This window comes from Alligator mississippiensis, chromosome 1 (genome assembly GCF_030867095.1).
Source record: "Alligator mississippiensis isolate rAllMis1 chromosome 1, rAllMis1, whole genome shotgun sequence".
Lineage (NCBI taxonomy): Eukaryota > Metazoa > Chordata > Crocodylia > Alligatoridae > Alligator > Alligator mississippiensis.
Window position 1 is genome coordinate 433,453,544 of NC_081824.1, and position 17,841 is coordinate 433,471,384.

The 17,841-nt window shown below is 48.6% G+C and overlaps 1 protein-coding gene across 2 annotated transcripts in view; it reads left to right on the forward strand.

The window, feature by feature from the left end:
* The window catches only part of LATS2 (large tumor suppressor kinase 2), a 96,112-nt gene that overhangs the window by 55,132 nt on the left and 23,139 nt on the right, over nt 1–17,841 (forward strand). The window lies entirely within an intron of this gene.

The following is a 17,841-nucleotide window of genomic DNA, read 5'->3' on the forward strand; positions in this document are numbered from 1 at the left end:
GGTGTAGTCCCCCCACACAGCACATGGACTGCCCCCCCCCCCCCCCCGCAGGGTCCCAGATCCCCGCGCTGGGCCAGTTCCGTGGTGGCAGGACCCAGCTTGGCGCGACGCACAGTCCCTGCACGCCGCGCCGGGTCCTGCTGCCATGGAACTGGCTTGTCCTGGCAGCCCGAGCCGCCCCAGTGCCAGCAGGACCTGGCTTGGTTTGGTATGCTGTCCCTGCACACTGCGCTGGGTCCTACCTCTAGCGACAGTGCTGCTTGACCCGCGGTGCCTGCGGAGAAGTGCGCAGTGAGACCCGACCCAGCACAGCTTGCTATCCTGGCTTTGCACCAGAGTGTGATGTGCAGCTCTGGGAGGTGCGGCTCCTGTACAAATGCACGGTGGGCTGCATCGCTAGCATGCATTTACACAGGAGCCACACCTCCTGGAGTCATGTGTCCTGCTCCGATACAAAGCCAGGTTAGCATGCCATGCCAGGCTGGGCTGGGTTGGGTCCCACCACGTGCTTTATGGAGGGACTTGATCAGGGGCTGCCACATGCCTGCCCCCACGGCACTGGTGGCAGCAGGCAAGCAAGTCTGTGCGGGGCTGTGGCTCTGCTGCAAGCACAGCAGGCGGTGACAGTGCTGTGTGACCCAGGCTTCGTACATGCTGAATGGACTTGGCCCGGCCCGGCCTGGCCCGTCCAAGGCCATGCATTAGCAGGCCAGGCCAGGTCCATTCAGCGTGTATGGAGCCTGGGTCACACAGCACCATATTGCTGCTGGCTGTGCCTACAGCAGAGCCACACCCGCACTGCCTGCTGTTGCTGGCGCCATGGGGGCCGGGGGGGGGAGGGGAGGCAGGCATGTGGTACCCCTGCTTGAGCCCCTCCACAAACCCACCCACATATAGGACATCTCTCCCCTCCCCCCCCCCGGCCACTCCCCACACTCCCTGACATCCCCCTCCATTCCTGACACCCCCTGACATCCCCCACCATTTCCCATAGCCCCCGACATCCCTCTGCCACTCCTCACACCCATAACCCCCCCCTCCCATGTCCATAACTTACCCTTGACTGCTCTGGGGGCAACAGGAGCACCACAGAGACACTCTGACCAGAAACCAAAGTCTCTCTCCTGGAGGATCGACTCCCGGATTGCCTCCAGGCACGGTCTTAACCTCTGCCTTGCCCCGCTGTTCCGCGGTGCATCTTTTCTAATTTTGCCTCCACCCTGTAAATATGCAGCGTGGGGAACGTTTTGTTCTCACGCGTGCACCTTGCAGTGTCTCAAAGGGGTTTGAGACGCTGCAAGACACATGTGCGTGCTTATCTGGATGCGCCCTGTGGGTTTACACCCCACTGTAGTAAAGTTGTGTACCATCATGCTCCCCTGCTTCAGCTTCCCTTGCTGCCAATGACCACTTGTTCCCAACACCAATGGTATTTGGCGCCGGGGAAGCTGTGGAAACTGCTGAAGTAGGAGGGTGCTGCCAGTTGCCTCCGTGATTCAGACATAGCACCCCAGGAACCTTTTGCATCCCCATAAGGGGACACCCTACATTTTGGAAACACCAAGTTAAAACAACAATTTAGTGGGATTTGCTCTCTTAATGTATACTTGGTCATTGTTATACTAGATTTTTTCAAGGCTGTATATTTAGAGCACCATTTGTAACTTGTCTGTGCACAATTTTGCACTCTCAAAGTGGGATTACTGCCTGCTGGTGCTAGTATATTCACTGTAAAAATACACTACTAAGTTGTATATACTTTAGTATCTAATTTCTGCTTAGCATACACCTTTCAGTAGTTGCACATCTGTTACTTAGCTGTGTTGAAATGGTACTTGCAGCTGTTGGAGGCCTTGTTCGTCCACTTCATTTGGTTCTCTTGGGCATACAGTACTAGGCTTATCCTGTTTCAAGTAACACCTATTAGAAAATGATGCACGTTGGAGCAGACTTGATTGAGTCATCTGGAGCGTGGTAATTACAGCACACCAGGGAGCCTCTGCATCTTGTGTATCAGCATCCTCACGTTTCAAAATGGCGGCAGGGGTGCTTTAACTACAGCTCATTTGATGAGCTTTAGATAAAGCAACCCTGTCACCATTTTGAAGCATGGGGACACTGACACGTGAGATGCTCCGGGCACTTTAGAGCAGCTCTTTGACCTGCTTTAATTAAAGCGTTCCCCCACCCCCAGAGAATGTGTAAAAATACTCTGATTCAGGCACATTTCTGAAAATTCAGCTACACTAGTATTCCTTTCCTAACATGGCAATGTTGACCTGTGGGGAATGTTGTCCCCTGTGTCAGGAGGCAGCAATAAATCAATGCTAAATGTGGCTTGAGCAGAAACCCATTTGTCATACACCATTTACTTGGTATTGGCAGGAATTTTTTAACAAGCGATTGCAGGTAGGGGGGGGGGGGGGGCATCTGACAGTGGAATTTACAAGCTCATGAAAGCAATTTGCTAAAATTTCTATCTTTTGAGTTTTATATTAGTTTCTTGTTGAGTACTGCAGTGCTTTTCATTTTTTAATGTGGCTTTTAATAGTAATGTCAGTAATGCCAGCACTGGGGAAGAGATTTGATGATTTTGTTGAACTTGTCTGGCTGAAGATCAGGATTTTTTTTTCTTGGACAAGGAAACCTTTCTGTTTGAATAGATAACATAAACATAGATGAAATAACCTCACATGTGTTGTGCAAGCTAGGTCTAGTATTCTTGTTTTGGAACACTACAGTCCTGTACCTTCCCATATTCATGTTCTTTAAAGCTGAATCTAAGTAGATATGCAATCTTTCTTTTTTTTTAAACTGAAAACTTTATCTCACCCTATATATGTCATACCAGCCAGCTCACCAGTATTCGGAGCAACGAGTTGCAACAGAGATTTGAAGATTCGTAGGCCATGGACATTTGTTTACGCCCTGGGGAATTATGCATCCATGCAATTTTGGGCATAAAAGGCATGACCACACATAATTGCATAATTTTGCGTAACTTAACTATGGCAGGCACTGTGCCTTCACCTCCATGATGGGTAAGTAGGGAGGGGAGCTCCTGCCTGCTGGGGGAGGGTGGACATGGGGTTTGCGGGTGGGCATGGGAGTGTGTATGGGTGGGTGTGGGGTTTGTGGGTGGGTATAGGTTGCGCGCCATTGGGCCAGTTTAGCGCTGCCGCATGTGGAGGCATGGAGCCTGTCTGGCCCTATGTCATGCGACTCTGTGTCTCCATATTTAGCTTGCTGCTGGAGTGCTGGAAGCCTCACGTGGAGGGCCAGCCCAGCCCAGCCCAGCCTGATGGCGTGTTCACTGGGAGCTGCACACCATCAGGCTGGGCGGGAAGCTGCACATGGAGGCATGGAGTCATGCACCATTGAGCCGGGTGGGCTCTTGCTTGCCTTACATGTGGCTTCCTGCTAGAGTGATGGAAGTCCCATGTGGAGGCACGGAGCCTACCTGGCCTGACCAAACACCTCGGGCCAGGCCACCCGGCTCCATGCTTCCAGCACTCCAGTGGGAAGCCACACATGGAGGGCTGGAATCTGCATGGCTCGATGGCATGCGGCTCCCACCTACAGTACCATGAGCCCCACATGCTGGCACAGAGACAGCCTGGTTTGGTTTGAAGGTGCGTGCCAGGCTGTGCCTGCTGTATCCATGAGCACCCTGAGGGGCTGCAGGGGCTGTGCACCATGGGGGGAAGGAATGTGTGGTGGAGAGGGCTCACACCCACCTACAAACCCCCCCCCGTTTACAACCTCCCCACAAACCCCACCTAGTCCCATACCCACACCCTTCCACAAACCCTGCATCCCCCCCATCCCATTCCCATCCCCAACCATACAAAATACCTGCATATCTTTCTAAAGAAGGTTGAAATAGTGTTGTATTTACTTTAATTGGTTAAAAAAAATATTAAAAGTAAATAATTTTAAATTTGTCTTTGCATAATTCCCTGGGGTGTATGTGTTACATCTGTAATGTTACAAAAGCGTAGGGGACATTTGCAGGCTCCTTGTAGCACTACAAAATAGCACAAGTCTATAGAAATGTCTTGAAACAGGATGTCCAAATGTCTTTAAAACAGGAATTTCTCTATAGTACTATGTTTGGTAGCAGCACCTCATGTAAAGTATTGTATTACATTTAGTGCTTGGTCCCCCAGCATTACGCCATGCTCTACTCACCTGCTGTGCCTCCCTGGGCGAGCCATTGCAGAGCCATTGCTGTCCCACTCTGGGGCTCTGCTTTCACCATTGCAGCAGGGGCCAGTGCTGCTGAAACCTTGGGGACAGCTGTGTCCCAACAGGAATAGCACAAATGCTGCTGCTGCTGCCAGGGCAATAAGGCATGAGCAACTCTTTTTGCTGCCCTCCCCGGGAGGGTGGCAAGCTGTCAGGCATGCTACTTCTGCTCACTGACAGATTCACCTGGGGGCAAGGGGAACAAGAGAAACGCCCCTATCACCTTTTGGTTGGCAAATGTGCCTTTATGGTGACTTCACAGAAATTCCAGCCAGGGGGCTGTGAACTTATGTATACCCCTCTTAGCCCTCTATGTTTGTAGCACTACAAATGAACATATGGCCAAGGCCTTATTTTGTGTTTGCCTCTCTTGAGTTCCAGTCTGAATAGCTCTACACCTGTTAATACTGAACCTTGTCAATTTATGGCTCTCCTCAAACTTCGGAGAAATGGCAAAATGTGGCAGCACCACACCACTTAGCCTGTATTCAGAGCAGAAAAGGATGTCCTGACTGCCACATCTTCAAGCACTTTGCTCCTAGAAATTCATTTGTGGGGAGAGGGAAAGTCCGGGTGTGGTGGATGGGATATGCTGTGTCCCATGCAGTTAGGAACAGCTTGGCTCAACACAGTGAGGAGACTCAGTGATGAAGAATAATTTTTATTGATCTTATCTTTGTATCATTAAGAACATAAAAGTCTGAGAGGTGAATGGAAGTCACAGTTGCTTTGAGGGTCAGATCTTTAAATCCCAAAGCTCAGCATGTGTGCTAGGCTTACTATGCAAGAAGGAATGGTAGTTGAGAAACCAGTTCTTTTCTTTCAGTTGCTGTGGAGTTGTGAGCAGGCACCTGGACTGGTTCCTCATAAGAAGCCACAGGATAGTTATTGATTCTGCCCTTATTTGCAAGAATGTGTGTGTGTTTAATTGTCCTCTGTTTAATTTTGGGAGATTCAGATTCTATTTTAAGAGGTCATATTATCTTTGCAGTATTAGAAGCTCTGGGGAAAAGCATGCTGAGCTTCCATTAAAGTTGACTTCCCTATCTTATAATGCATAAGTACAGCTTATGCAACATGGTTCAGTGTGTATGTGAGGCTTCTGAATTAGCACAAATCTATGCTTCTGGTCTGCGATCCCTCAGGTGCAGTGCTGAGTAGATGGTACTGTCACGGGATGGGGTCCCCAGGGATGGCTATGTTACCCCAGGGGCTCCTTGACCGTGCCAATCCTGCCCAATGGGCACCTTCTCTCATCTGCCACATCTTGTACTATAATAAATAAGGAGGCTGCCCTCAAGTTTGTATTTTGGGCACAGTCCTGATGGACCCCACTGAACCCTGTGGGTTCTTGGACACCTTTTGGGTCCCACTCCAAAATGAATGCCTCTCGAGATACCCTCAGCCTTATGGGCTAGATGCGTGGCTCCAAACCACCCTTTTACCACACCCCAAGCCTCACAGATGGTATTCACACGTTGTCCCTCCAGGGCAGTTTAGCTTGGCCTCCGGTCATCACTGGGCTCTCCGCAGCTCTGTTTCTCTTGGCGCCCCTTGGCGCTGGGGTCTGTTCACCCCAAATAGTGTGCCCACACTGGTGCTGGGGTCCCCTAAGTGTAGTGGGCCCCCAATGAGGCCTCCTCCTTCCCCAATAGCCTCAGCCCGATCCTCCGGTATACAAACAGAAATCAAAATACGAGCCCCTGGGCTATAACATAATGCAAGCAGCTCAGGATGTGCTCTGTCCCTTTAAAAGAATCACCCTTTCCCCAGCACTACGTGCCTTGTAGGCCAGTGTATCTGGTGAGCTTCTGAAGTCACTTAATCTTACCAGAACACTGGTGAGCTCCTGAAGTCACTTAATCTTACCAGAAGCAAAATGGGCAGTCAGTTCTCTTCCCTTGGCTTCCTTTAGGAGAGCTCTTTCCCCTTTGGCTGCTGGCAGAAAACTGCACCTCTAGTCCCAGCCCTGGGGTTTATATGTGCCCAGGGCCCTGCCTCTTCTGGTCAGCTGACTGGCTGCAGGTGCAGGCTGATTCCCTCGCTAGCCTGCTGCCACAGTAACCTGCCCCTGTGGGGTTCCTGCCTGACTGCTAGGGACCTCTCTCTAGGCAGTTTCTGCCCTTAAAGGAGTAGGTGTCTTAGTGCCCTGCGACACGTACAAGTTTTTGCATCTTGACGTACTGGTCATGGGGCCTTGGGGCAGACTATAAGTAGCTTTAATAACTCTTCAACAAATAAACTCTTACTTCACCTGTGTAATTGTATTAAAGTTAATATTTGTCCTGTGCTAGATTAGATAGCTTGCTCTTTGGAGACTGTCCAGGTGTTTATGCAGTGCCCACCACACTGGGGACTTAATTATGAGGGGGGAGGGGGGGGTTTGGATACAGGCATAGTAGAAAATAATGCAGCTGAACAGTAAGATATTGGAATAGCTGAGAGGACATGCATGCACAGACGCACATCCTTTTGTTTTAACATTATGGCTGAGATTTTCATGCAAAGTGCATTGCATCATGGACTACTGGATAATGCTACTTTTGTATTAATGCAGATATTAACTTTAATGCTTTATATATGCACAGTTCACGTATTCAGTTAGATGTATGCTTATTTGCTTGCATGATGTGAGTGCAAATGAGAGTTTGGTTGAATATGGAATCATACAAAAGAAACTGGAAGGGACCCCCTGCTCAAGGTAGTCTGATCCCCTGCTCAAGTTAGGATCATCCCTTTCTGAAACATCCTAGACAACTAACTTGCTCTTAAAAACTTACAGAATTGGGATGCCACAATTTTTCTAGATAATCTGTTCCAATGCCTGACCACCTCATAGTGAGAAAATTCTTCCTAATATCTAACCTATATTTCCCTCGTTGCAATTTAAGACTGTTATTCTCTCCCATAATGCTCTGCAGTCACAGAAAATAGTTTATCCAACCTCTTTGACCACCCTTGACATATTTGAAGACTATTATTAATGTCCCCCCTCCATCTTCTCTTCTCCAGACAAAATAATCCTGATTCTTCTAATCTTTTCTCAGAAGTCATGTTTCTTAGACCTCCGATCATTTTTGTGTTAATCTCCACTAAACTCCTCCTAATTTACTTGCGTCCTTCTTGAAGAGCGGTGCCCAAAACTGGATGCGGTATTCCAGATGAGTCCTTACTAACGCTGAGTAGAGTGAACGAATCTCTTCTTATGACTTGAAAGAGATGTTTCTATTAGTACAGCGCTTTTTAATATGCTTTTGGCTTGCTTGTAACAAGGGTGTACTTGGTAGTTTCAGGTGTACATGTTTCAGGGTACACCCCTGACACATGGAAGATGCCGAATTTTAGCTGATTTTGGATTTTAAACTTCATTGCAGAGCAACAAGGACGTTTTTTTTTACCTCCCTGCCTGCCATCTGACACCTCCAGGGAAGGAATTCTACCTGATCAACACATCAAAGAGCTACTCAACACAGCTCACAGAGAGCTGTCATGGACCCAGAGGGACAGCCTTCCATCTTCAGTTCCCTCTGTGAAAAAATGAAGTTTATTTACTACCTCTGAGGACTTTTTTACCATCTTGTACCATCTACACTTTTCCCAGAGCCTGGTGAAGGGACTTTGATCCCGAAAACTTGCAGAAAAGGACAATTTTCTTGCCATTTTCCAGTTGGTTTAATAAAAGGTATCATTTTGGAACCAAGAGTTCTGGTTTTTTGTAACAAGGGCACACTCTTGGCTCATATTCAGTTTATGGTCTAGGCCCTTTTCTGCAGTACTGCATCGTAGCCAGGTGTTTCTTATTCCATGGGTGCAGGTGCTCTACCTTGTTTTGCTTGTCCTTATTGAATTTCTTGTGATTTAATTTTGGACCATTTTTCCAGTACACAACTATGCATTTTTGAGTTTCATGCCTCCAGACTAAGGGTTTATTAGCCAATAGCACAACATGTATTCATGTTATGTGTAACTTTTTTTTATTTTTCCCCCCCAACACACAGAGATCTGATTGTGAATGCTGTTCACGTCAGTGGAAGTTCAGGATGCATTGTGTTGTGCAGTTTAGCCCCTTATCACTTACTTATTGCAAAAGCAAATTGCATTAATCATCTGAAAGGCACTAGGATGCTTTGGGCATAACTCCACAGCCTCCTTCCCAACCCCGAGTTGACCAGAGATGAACGAAGCCCTTTCCCACTAGTTCTTGCTGAGTCATATCGGAGGCTGAGACCAGCATTGCAGCTGGTCAAAGGCAGCTTGGAGTAGGTTTGAGTGCATCTTCCAAGGCTGCTTTGTAGCTCTGTCTTGGCAGAGCCTGAACGCAGCACTAAGGGGACACTGGTCTGCTCTGAGTTGCTTGGGGCTGCTCTTAAGCTGTTTACTCTGCATTATTTCTGGTCATTAGTGCACCTTTGTAGGAGCAGGTGGACAGGGTTCATTTTGCTACTAGCAGAGCCTGGGTCGGGTGGGAAGATGGATATGTTTGGCGCCTTGAGAGTGTTTTAAATCCCTTGTGAGTTTGAAGTTTCCAAAGGGGGAAAAAGCACCTGAAAGAGGGTTCTTTAGATTAAAAAAAGGAAAGAAAAGAATAGATTTTTTTCACACTGTAACTCCAGAATGTTTAAATAAGGTTTACCAGGGTATGGTCACCTTGAAACCGAGAATAAACATAAGGAGCTTTGGCCAAAATCTTTGAAAAATGAGGCAGATGCTTGAAAATGAGTTTATAATGAAAATAATTCTTTAGCATGCAGCGATGAGAGTAATGTTTGAAATTACGTTAGTGAAACATAAGTTATTTATCTGGAGCTCAGAAAAAAACCACTATATTATTCAGGTTATCTTTTTTCCACCTCCAGAAGAACTTTAAGATTACACTTGACTTGTATGTGGGGGTCTATCTATGATTGGGCCCCCTACTGTCTTGACTCTTTTTGTTGCAGTATTTTTGATCATTAAAAAAAAAAATCGGACATTTTGTCGCTTCATTTTTTTAGTGCACTTCAACCTTTGGATCCTTTCCTTGGTTATCTGATTTTCCTGTGTGATTTTGTAAGGGCAATCACAGTTCAAACTTTATCTGTAGTTACTGAATTATATTCAAGGAAAAAAGTTGAAAATGGGGGATTGGCTTACAATTGGAACAATGTGGTATGAACGACACATGCCTCTGGAGGCTGGGAGGACATGGCAAGCTCCCGCAGCTGGCGATGGCGGTGTCAGTGGCAGGAGCATGGCAGCAGTACGTGGGGAGCTCCTGCAGGCATGGTGCTGTCAACAGCGGGGGTGGGGGAGGGAGCAAGTGGCGACCACCCGCAGCAATTGCGGACCACCTGCAGATGCTGCTGGTGGTGTCGGCAGTGAGGGGTGACCGCCCACAGGTGCTGTCGGCAGTGTCGGTGATGACTTTTCTCAAAGGTTGCATTGCCATGCTGATGGGGCTACACGTGCACCTGCGTGCATCCCCTACACATCGCCAATGGCCTAAATACACATAGAACGGCATAGTAAGGTGACTGTTTATAGCCTGAAATGGAGCAACATCCTTCCTAGCTGGTAACAACCAGTAAAGAACAGCTGATTTTTACTAATGGACACAGTCTATGCTCCCTTCAAAGAAACCACTATAAATGCTGCCTTGAAAAATGTAGTATTTTCTCCGGTTCTCTAAAAGCCAACATTTGCCCTTGAAGCTATCTCATACTGTTGTACCATCTACAACCTCCTGTTCTTGGGTAAAATATACGTGAAAGAAATAGTTATCCAGCTCCAACAGTATGGGACATCAGTGAACATCCAGGGGTTCCCACCACAGGAGAATGGCCTCCCATCCTGCCAATTAACTGATTGGCAGGGTGAGGGGAGGCATTGCTCCAGGGCTGGAGCCCTCCCTGGCTGTCTGGTGGCTGCAGCTTTTTCAGTAGTTGACAGCCTACCCCCTTCCCAGGTTGTCAATCAGTGGGCTCCGCAAAGGGCTGGGGTGGCCCAGGGAGTAAGGTCTCTAGTGTCTCCTAGCTGGAGAGCATGCCATGGCAGCTCTCCAGCCAGGGGTTTGAACACTTGTATGCTACAACTCCCAGGCTATTTTTCTTGTGGTAAGAATTTCTTACAGCTAGAAATGAACATTGGTTTCTGGCCTTACTATTTCAAATGGCAGAGGGAACAGAGAGACAGCAGAGAGTTGCATCGCTGAGCTCTGTCAGGAGTATGTTTCTTTTAGAACCTTAATTGGGATCATCTGATCCAAAAGCAGCGGACTTTCTTCCTGCTGTGTTGCTCACCTTGCTCTTCTCCTCATCCTGGTTTCTAGGAGCGAGCAGCTTCCTTCTGTCACTGGGTCTGGCTGCCTGCTTGCCTGACCTGGGGAGTAGTCTATTCTCTTTCCTCCTACCCTCTCTCCTGCAGAGAAAGTTACAGTGCGGTAGGGTTGTCCCCTTATTTCTCATCTTAATGCTGTGGTGACTGTTTTCCCCATTGTGCTGGGTTGTTGTTTTTTTCATCCTCTCATTACACTTTGCTTTCATTCATAGTGCAGAGCCTCATGCAGTATTTTCCTCTGACGTGCGTCACATGCTTCCTGGAATTGTATGGTTATGTAACCTAATGGGAGTACATGTTCATGTTTGGCCAAAATACATGTAAGGAACTTTTATTTGAAAAAGAAAAGAGAGAGAGTACGCGCTTGGGGACTTCTGCGTATGTTGCTTTCAAGGAGCTTCTAGGCCAGCCAGAGTTTCAACCTATTTCAAAAAAAGATGCACGTACATCATAGAATCATAGAAGTAGGGTCGGAAGGGACCTTGTAGATCTTCAAGTCTGACCCCCTGCCTGAGCAGGAGGAAAACTGGGCTCAAGTGACCCCACTCAGGTAGGCATCAAGCTGCTTCTTAAAGACCCCCAGGTTAAGAGCCAGCACCACTTCCCTTGGAAGTTGGTTCCAGATCCTAGCCGCCCTAACTGTGAAGTAGTTCTTACGGATGTCTAATCTAAACCTACTCTCCAACAACTTGTGGCCGTTATTCCTTGTTATCCCAGGGGGCGCTAGGGGAAACAAGGTCTCCCCCAAACCCTTCTGGTCCCCCCTAGTGAGTTTATAGACGGTCACCAGGTCCCCCCTCAGCCTTCTCTTGTGAAGGCTGAACAGGTTCAGGTCCCATAGCCTCTCATTGTAGGGTCTGCCCTGCTGTCCCCGGATCATGCGGGTGGCCCTCCTCTGGACCCTCTCAATGTTGTCCACATCCCTCTTGAAGTGGGGTGCACAGAACTGGACACAGTACTCCAGCTGTGGCCTGAGCAGTGTCATGTAGAGGGGGAGGATCACCTCCTTGGCCCTACTTGAGATGCACCTGTGGATGCACGATAAGGTCCGGTTAGCCCTGCAGACCGTGACCTCGCATTGTCAGCCCATGTTTATCTTGGAGTCAGTAATGACTCCAAGATCCCTTTCTGCCTCCGTGCTCTCAAGAAGGGAGTTTCCCATCTTATAAGTGTGTTGCCCGTTACTACTGCCCAAGTGCAGCACCCTGCACTTGTCAGTATTGAAACGCATCCTGTTTTTGTTAGCCCACCCCTGCAACCTATCCAGGTCTTTCTTCAGACTTTCTCTCCCTACTAGCGTGCCCGCCTCATCCCAAATTTTGGTATCATCAGCAAATTTAAACAGGTTGCTTTTCACCCCGTTGTCCAAGTCGCTGATAAAGAAATTGAACAGTGCAGGCACAAGGACTGAGCCCTAGGGGACTCCGCTGCCCACTTCCCCCCAGGTTGAATATGACCCGTCCACCACCACCCTCTGAGTACGACCCTTCAGCCAATTAGCAATCCATTTGACCGTGTAGGCATCAATGCCACAGTCGCCTAGTTTTTTAATGAGGATGGGGTGGTCGACAGTGTCAAAGGCCTTGCTGAAGTCCAGAAAGACTACATCCACGGCGACACCTGCATCCAATGCTTTTGTGACCTGATTGTAAAAGGCGATCAGGTTGGTTTGACATGACCTGCCCCTAATGAAACTGTGCTGGTTGAGCATCATCCCCGATGCCGGCCCATCACAGATGTGCTCCTTGATGATCTTCTCAGAGTTTCCCCAGGATTGAGGTAAGACTAACGGGCCTATAGTTGTCCGGGTCTTCCCTCCTCCCTTTTTTAAAGATGGGGACCACATTGGCTATCTTCCAATCATCTGGCACCTGGCCCGAGCACCACGAGCGCTCGTAAAGCCATGCCAAGGGCCCTGGAATAACCCCTGCTAGCTCCCTCAACACCCTGGGGTGGAGAGCATCTGGACCTGCTGACTTGAACACGTCCAGCCCCTCCAGAAGCACTCTAACCCGGTCCTCCTCAACCTTAGGTCTTGAGGCGTTCCCCTCGAGTCCGTCTTGAATCACGGTGAGGGAGTCCCAGTCCCTGCACAAGAAAACAGAGGTGAAGAATTTGTTAAAAGATGTCTGCCTTCTCCTCTGGCGCAACCACCAGATTGCCCAGCATATCTTGCAGGGGCCCCACGTTTCCCAGTGCCTTCTTCATCCTCCCTATGTATTTGAAAAAGGACTTTTTATTATCTTTGATCTTGGACGCTAGTCCTAGCTCTACGTCCGCCTTAGCTTTCCTAACAGCCCCCCTACAGGCCCGAGCAATGGAGGTATACTCCTCTTTGGAGATAGCCCCCCCCCCCCCTTCCACTGGGTGTACACCGCCTTTTTGGCAACCAGGCATTCCCGGATATCCTTGGTGAGCCAGGGGGGCTTTTGGGCACTCTTGCCCCCTTGCTTCTTGTTGGTATCTTTACCCCTTGCGCCCCGAGTATCAGCTCCTTAAGGAACGACCACTCATCTTGGGCACTGAGTTCCTCTGCCCTTGAGAACCCCAGCGCCTCTCCCACCAATCTCAACTCATTGAAGTTGGCCCTCTTGAAGTCTAGGGCTACCGCCTTGCTGCAGGCCCTTGTCACCCTGCACTGGATGATGAATCCCTGCATTGCATGTTCATATGCACATGCACAGATACTGACATGAGCAGGAATTGGGTTACTAAACTACTTGCTGGATTTGAAAGCCTGCACATGCAGTTTTTTTAAGATACAAAATCTCTTAAATATTTCAAGAGACTTTCTTGACATGTTTACATGTACAGGCTTTGTCTGGGGATGTCGTGTTATAAGCAAGCCCTTCATTTCACAAGCACTTGATTGGGATCAGTAAACAGCCACATTTGGTTTATTTTCAAATGGCTGAACTTCAAGGCCTTGGATTGGGCCATAGCTGAAATATTATATCTCTGCTTCACATGCATAGAACATATATTTGAACCGCTCCTGTTACAGATTGGATGTGAGTATGAAACGGTAGATTTCCTGCATGAGATAACTTTTTGACAAACATCTGCTGTTTGGGGATGTAGTATATAAAGTGATTTAAAACAGGGGTAGGCAATTATTTTGGCTGGAGGGCCGCTTAATGAGTTTTGGTGAAGTGTAAAGGGCTGCAATGGTAGCCCTGCCCCGTGACCAGGTACTCCCCTACCCCCAGTAACCAGCTGGGGACCAGAAATCCCATCCCCCAAACTCCTGACTTTTGCCATCGGACGTGTCTCCTCTTGCCCAGGGAGTATGCCTTTGTGGGGAGTTGCTCATATATTGTGTGGAGGGGTAGGAGGTTGTGTGGGGGTGAGTGTGGTTGGATGTGGGGGGGGGTGGGATGTGTGTGCAGGGTGGGGTATGGTGGAGGACGGGGTATGTTGGGAGGATTCGGCATGCACATGTGGAGGGGCTTCCCGCTCTTTGTTACCTGGCTGAGCCCAGCCCCTCCTCTGCCTCCTGCTGCTGCTGCTTCCACCCCACCTGCTTGTCCCATGCCTGCCCAGCAGGGCTGCAGGCAAGCCTGCTCTGCCTCCTGCTCCCGTCCCACCTGTCTGTCCCATGGCTGCCTGGCAGGGCTGCAGTGAAGCCCACGCTGGCTGCTGCTGCTGCTCCTGCCCCACCTGTCTGTCCCATGCCTTCCTGGTGGAGCTTTGTGAGTAGCCGAGCTCTGTCCCACCCGACCCCCATCCACGCACTCCCCCACCCACCCATGCACGAACAGGACTAAAGCAAGTTGCGGGTAGAGCCAACCCCCGCCCCGTTCCCCTCAACGCTACAGCTTCCCCTACATACCTGCTGCCCAGAGCGCTACAGCAGAGACAGGAGGAGGAGTTGCTGGATGCTAGGGGAGCCTAGCAGTTTCCTGGGCTGCTGCAGAAGCAGCAGCTCTGCCCAAAAGCTGTGCCCACTGCCTGGGGCTGGGGCCTTCCAGTGGGGGAGGCTGGGAGTGCAGCCTCATCTTGTTCTGTGGCAGGGATGGCCAGCCTGCGGCATGCATGCTGTAAGTGGCACGGGCAGCCTCTGTGTATAGAACGTGGCAGACTGGGAGAGGCAGGTAGCACAGTGGTACATAGGGCAGGCAACAGAAAATAGCCACAGATAGGGCAGGGAGTAGAAAACAGTGGCAGATCAGTCAGGGAGCAGAAAGTAGTGCTGCTGGTCCGGATCAGAGTGGCACTTGGGGAAAGCGTGGAGTTAATTTGTGGCATGCCTGTCAAGAAGTTTGGCCCCCATTATTGTATGGCAAATGCAATATTTGTTGTCCATCATATTTTGAGCCAGTGCTTCCCTGAAACAGTTCATGCCTCTGTTACTGCCTCTGATATATTAACTTTATAATCATATCTCAGTAAACTTACCATAGTAGTAACATGAATCATCCAAGATCAGGATCCTGTTGTGCAAGGCAATGGTCAGAGTAGAGGACTGCCCTGAAGATCTGATTGTCTAAATAAGGGAAGGTGTAAGTGTGGAGAGGGGCTGTTCACATGTTAATATAGTCAACAACATGATGGCACAAATGTTGTACTAGTTCCATATTTTTATCTTGTTCTGTTAGCGTTTTAAAATGTTAACTGGTTTTAATCCCTGCTTCCTTCTGTTAATTCTGTAATGACCATGTTAAATATTTTGTAAGGACATGATGGGAAAAATTGTTCTTTACAGTGTCTTGCAAATGATGATGCAAGGTTCAGTGGTAGGTAATTTCCTTTCACCTCTCTCTTATTTATTTATTTATTTATTGTGGGTAGGATTATTATTTTTCCCTTGTTCATTGCCTGTATATTACTATTTTGTCACTAGTAACTCATCTTTTCAGGTTCCCTTTCCTTATAATATTTTCATTAATGACCCTATCACAAAAAAAACTGATATATACTGATGAAATTTGCTGAAGGGATTGATTTAGGAAGGCATAGTCCATGCAGAGAAGAATGGGAATGTGACACAGGAAGAACTGGGTGACGGGGAGGACTGGAGTACAGGAAATGGGACAAAATTGTGGAGAAGTACTTGGGGACTAACAACTAAAATTTCTGCTGTAAAGGGAGAGTTTGTCAGTTGAGAGGGGACAAGTTTGCCGTATATCAGGAAGCCATGTATCAGAAAGGGGTAAACACTAGGGAAGAAGAGCTGTTTGTCCTGAAGGATGGTGTTGTTAAAAGAATGAATAGCTGTAAACTGGTCACAATTCAATTCATTTTGGAAATTTAAAAGAAGGTTTCTAACCAGCAATTTTGGAACCAAGGTTCTGGAACAACCTTGTAGTAGGAGTAGCAGGGGTGAAATACCTTGATTGGTTTATGAATGAGACAGCAGGGACTGAGTTGACCCAGGAGGCCCTTTCTAGTACCTCTCCACACAATTCCTTAGGAACTATAATAGGTCACAAGCTTGCTTATTTATGCATAAATATAATGCATTTAACCTGTGTCAGAGCCGCACATGAACTTACAAGCAAAAACAAAGACAGAATGCCGGCCACAAGACGATAATGATCTAAAATTAAGTTGTAAAGGAAACGAGGGCAGCATCAGAGGAAGCAGGCAGAGAAAACTGGTATTAAAATAAAGGGACTGCTGCTCTGTGGGACCACAGTGTCCCACAAAGTGTAGTATAAACCTTGTGTCGTGAATTCCTTATGTTACGTTTTTAAGATCATGAATGAAAAATTCTACAGTGGTGGACTAGCTTTGAAAGACTAATTCTCATTTCTTGATAATTTGTGCTGACATGATCTTGATTTTTCTCCCTTCCTTGGGGAATTTGTATCTACTTCCTGCATCCGTCACCCGGCCTTCTTTTTTTAAATGGAGAATTTTTATTTTTTGTTGTTGATGTTAGCAATTAATTACTGGTGCCAAATTTTGGAGGACCTATTGTCTTCTTCAGACGCAATGTTCTCACACAAAATTCTTACTTATTGTAACTTCTTGAGCAGTCTTCACTGAAATGATAAATACCTCCTGGTGAGTAGGAGCTTTTTTGAATGAAAACTTGCTTGGACACCTGTGGAGTACATCAAGAACACTCAGCTCTGCCAGTGCTAGTAAAGTCCAGCCAGGCAGGAGGCTAAACTGGGGAAAACCTTCCATACTGCCTACAGAGCACATAGTAAGGTGAAGTCTGTGCAGACACAGTTAGATCTCTGCCATCACAGAAGGATTTTCCCTGTTGAGCATCAGAATTGGGTAGAGGTGCACCAGTATATCAGTTGTATATCAGATCAGCACTGATAAAAGGAAAATTAACATTATTGGCAATTGGTTTTCTTTGGCCGGTGTAGCCTATAATGTCACCGATTTTAAATACCACATGTATGCGCACAGATGTAGCATACACATGGCCAGGAATGCAGCTGAGCAGCTTGGAGAGCAGCATCCAGCCAATAAGTCTGGGTGGGGGGGAAGGAGTAGTGGGGAGGGAAAGGGCATGGGGGTGCAGATTGAGACCCCCACGGTGAGGGAGGGAGTGGGGCAGGAATAGGTGCTGCTCAGCCAGGGCAGTGAATGTGACCTAGTGGGCAGTTCATTCAAGGGATGGGGAGTGGGGGTGGCATCCCGACGCTGTGCGCATCCCCAGGGGAGGCATGGAGGGCACGTGCCCTTCAGATTTGTGTGTGGGCTGAGGGCGGGCTGCCTACTGTGGGCTCAGGGCCGGGGGCTATGCATGAGGCGGGCAGATGGCAGCAGCACTGGGACAGGTGGATATGGGGTGGGCTACAGCCACCCCAAAATTCCCATAGCCACCCCTTCCTGCACCACCCCTCACCCACCCTGAGCACAGCCGTGGCCTACCACCCCTACTGGGAAGTGGCGAGCGCATCCTCTAGCCCCGAACCTGCAGTGGGCAGCCTGCCCTCGCCCTGCACACAAATCCAGGGGGCACATGCTACCCATGCCTTCCCCAGGGGTGCACATAGCAGTGGGGAGCTGCCCCCTGTTCCACCCACAACGGTCCCCAGACAAGCCACCCACCAGGTCGCATGCAGTGCCAGCCCCTGCCCCACTCCCTCCCTCACAATTGGGGCCTTGATCTGCCCTCCTCCCCCCCAGACTTACTGGACAGATGCTGCTCTCCAAGCTCCTGGGTTGCATTCCTGTAAATTGGCTATCAGATTGGGCCGATATGGCTGGTTAATAATTGGCCATTGGTATTGGCCAAGAAAATCTTTATCAGTGCACCCCTAGAATTTGGAGGTGAGTCTTCGTGACAAAACCTTTCTGCCTCTTGGAAAA